Consider the following 3,771-nt stretch of genomic DNA (forward strand, 5'->3'; position numbering starts at 1 on the left):
CAGAGGCCCTGGAGGTTTTTTGCCTCCTCTGCAGCATGGGGCACAGGTCACTTGCTGGAGGATTCTCTGAAGCTTGAGGTCTTTAAACCACGATTTGAGGATTTCAATAACCAGACATAGGTTAGGGGTTTGTTACAGGAGTGGGTGGGTGAGATTCTGTGGCCTGCATTGTGCAAGAGGTCAGACTAGATGATCATAATGGTCCCTTCTGACCTTAAAGTCTATGAGTCTAAGTCAAAATATGGAACACAACTATCTGATGCTCCGCTTGCTGCAATCCTGAAGGTTTCATCTGCTCAGTCACTGAGGCCAAACATCAACAAACTGACAGAACTGAAGCATTGCCAGGTGTCTGGCAAACACTAAAAACTCTCTGGCAGGCAAAGAACTGTACAACGTTGTATGACAGTTTTATTATTTCTAAGAAATTCAAAATAAAAAATACAATATAAATGTTTTCTTTTCTGAACACCATCTTCAGTCACTTTATTGGCCTGCTGGAAGGATTTGAGGACTGGCCCTGGCCCTAAGATAAATTGAGTTTAAGACCTCCGCTCTAAAGTGTCCAGTATTTATTTATTGTGATTATTTAACACTGCGACACTAAGTGGCAAGTAACTAAGTCATGTGGGAGAAATTAAACTGAAAAATAATTAGTCTTGGCAGAATATAACTCTTTTATAATTTTGACTGATATCAATGTTTATTTTTAAGCATTTTTTTTAGATTTTTATCCATTTAAATTTTCAGTTGTGGGAAATTATGGAGGTGTGGGGGGAGATCATACTAAGGACAATAGACACTGATATTCAAAAAGATAAAGCTTTACAAACTGAAAACAAATTGTCAGAATCATGTCAAAACATACAAATTAAATATCCTTAAATCAATAAATCACACCTGTTTACTATTCATACACTAGGCCATTCGTAACAAGCCTCATTCAAAATTCTAAATCACAGTAAGTTCTCAAGCAGCATTTTCCTTGCATTGCCTGTCTGTACATTTCTATTGTTATTGATGAAAATATTTTTGTTCTCAGTTTGGGTGTGCACAGGGAATCTGAGGTTTACTGACATCAACCAATACAAATAAAATTCTTCCACACCTAGAAATAATGACTTAAAAGTTACAGGATACAAGTTACAAGGCCTAGATGTTTGGGGACCTCCATTTGACACAGCCATCAGACTAGAGGATAGATGCACGTAGCCAGCCTGGTTGGGGGTATGGGATATGATTTAGAATAATTCACTTCATGAGGATTGCTGCTCATGTCATATCCCTTTTCTGGTTTTGGTCCAGACTTTGCAGTCCTACCCCTAGTTCGTGCCCTATTTCAGTGTCTGGTTATTGACACCTGGGGTATTTAGATTCTGGACTTGGGGCCTGAGCCTGCATCAGTTAATATTAATGGTAACATCCCTACTGACTTCAGTAGGGCAGGGACTTGATGAGTAGCTGGCATGCAGTAGTTCCCTGAGGGAACATAAGAACATAAGAACGGCGGTACCGGGACAGACCAAAGGTCCACCTAGCCCAGTATCTGTCTACCGACAGTGGCCAAAGCCAGGTGCCCCAGAGGGAGTGAACCTAACAGGCAATGATCAAGTGATCTCTCTCCTGCCATCCATTTCCACCCTCTGACAAACAGAGGCTAGGGACACCATTCCTTACCCATCCTAGCTAGTAGCCATTTATGGACTTAACCACCATGAATTTATCCAGTTCTCTTTTAAAGGGATGTCTAGTGGAGCGTGGGGTGGGTCAGTTTGGCAAGGGAGCGGCGGCTGTCTATCGGGAGTTGGCGTGTGGGGCGGGGCTGTCGGCTGTGGGGGTGGGGCTGTCTATGGGTGGGCAGGGGCTTGGTTTTATGGGGGTCCTGGGGGAGGGGATCCTGTCGAAGAGAGAGTGGAGGGCAGTCGGCGTCTATGGGGTTCCTGTGGCGGAGGAGCTGTCTGTGGGGGTGGGGCCTGTCTTGGTTCCGTGTAGCGGATGGAGGCTGGTCTGTGGGGTTTCCCGTGCGCGGGGCTGGTTCTGTGAGCTGGCAGCGGGCTGTCTGTGGGAGTTGCTGTGGGCGGGGACTGTCTGGAGGGGGTTTCCTGTGGGGAGGGCTGTCTGCATGGTGTGGGCGCAGGGCTGTCTAAGGGGGTTGCTTATGGGGGTTGGGGCTGTTTATGGGGCGTCACCGTTGTGTGGGCGGGGGCTGTCTGTGGGGGTTTCGCTTGGGGGAGGGGCTGTTGTGGGGTGGGGGCAGGGCTCGTCTGTTGGGGGTTCTGTGGGGGGCTGTCTGTGAGTGGCAGGTGGGTGGGTCTGTGGGGGTTCTGTGGGCGGAGAGCTGTCTGTGGGGTGGGGGGACTGTCTATGGGGTGCTATGGGAGGCTGGGGCGTGTTATGGGTCACCCGTGGCGGGCGGGGGCTGTCTGTTGGGCGTTTGCTGTGGGGAGGGCTGTCATGTGGGCGGGTATCCCGGGGCGCGGCTTGTCTATGGAGTAGTCACCGTTGGGGGAGGGGCTGTCTTGAGGTGGGGGCAGGGCTGTCTGTTGGGTCACCGTGGGGGAGGGGCTGTTGTGGGGGTTCCGGAAGGGGGCGGGGCTAGTCTGTGAGGCTTGGAGTGGGGCGGGCTGCGGCGAAGGCCGCTGGCTGCTGTGGGCGTGGCCGGGCTGCACGGTACCGCGCACGTGCTCCGTCCCGCCCCCAACGGCGCCCGCGCCAGGCGGGTCCCACGTAGAAAAGTGAACCAACCGCGGCGGCCAATGCTGAGCGGGCATGGTGAAGAGGGGCGGAGCGATCTCAGGAGGCGAACCAATTGGGGCGGGAGAAGAAGCCTGAGGGGCGGGGAACAGATGTTAAAGGACCCGGACCATTTTACATGCCCTACGCCGAGCGCGGCCACTCAAGAAATCCGGGGGATAGGCTGCTCCCCGCTGCTCCCCCGCCCTGCCACGGCTACCCGAGGCGAGATGAGACCCAGCGTGCCTTGTGGGTACGCGGCTCGGCATTGCGTTCAAGGTTAGGGCGGGACCGGCCGGTACGGGCGCGGGCCCGGCCCAGAGATTCTGGGGGATGGGCAGTAGAGGGGGCGGAGGCAGAACTGAGTGGGTGGTGGCAGAGCTGAGGAGTGACAGGGCTGGCAGCGGGGGGCCCAGCACAGAGGGTCTGTGGGGCATGGGCCAGTGAGAGTGGGCGGCGCCAGAACTGGTGGGGTGCGGCAGGACTTTGAGGAGGCAGGGGTGGCTAGGAGGGAGGGCGCCAGCCAGAGGGTACTGGAGGGGTTGCAGGACCGAGCTATCAGACTTGGGTGGTTGCTGCCGTGGCAGGTGCAGGGTACAGGCATGGGAGGGGTGCAGGTGGTCGGGAGGCGGGAGGGCCCAGCCCATGGCCTTGGAGAGGGTTGCAAGGGGGGGATGGGAGACGAAGACACAAGGCTCGCTAGAGGGGTTCGGGGGTACTGGGCCAGGACCGGGACGTTTGGGAGGGATCCCGGGATGGTGGCATGCAAGCCTGGCTCCTTCGCCCGAACCGTCTCACTCAGCTATGGAGCAGACTCGCGTTGCGGCTGGGGAGTATAGGCTGTTACCCTCTTGGACAGGAAGTGGTGCTTGATGCGCACGCTCACCAGCATGTTGCACAGCAAGGACTGATGCTTGCGAGTCATCCTGCAAAGGCCTGGGAAATTGACGTGATGATGCCGGGGCATGGCTCCTTGGTGTTGTTCTCTAAAAAGGTCCGAGGGCGATCACCGGCATTACACACCGGTGTCTCTACATC

The sequence above is a fragment of the Chelonoidis abingdonii genome, chromosome 1, assembly GCF_003597395.2.
Source record: "Chelonoidis abingdonii isolate Lonesome George chromosome 1, CheloAbing_2.0, whole genome shotgun sequence".
Lineage (NCBI taxonomy): Eukaryota > Metazoa > Chordata > Testudines > Testudinidae > Chelonoidis > Chelonoidis abingdonii.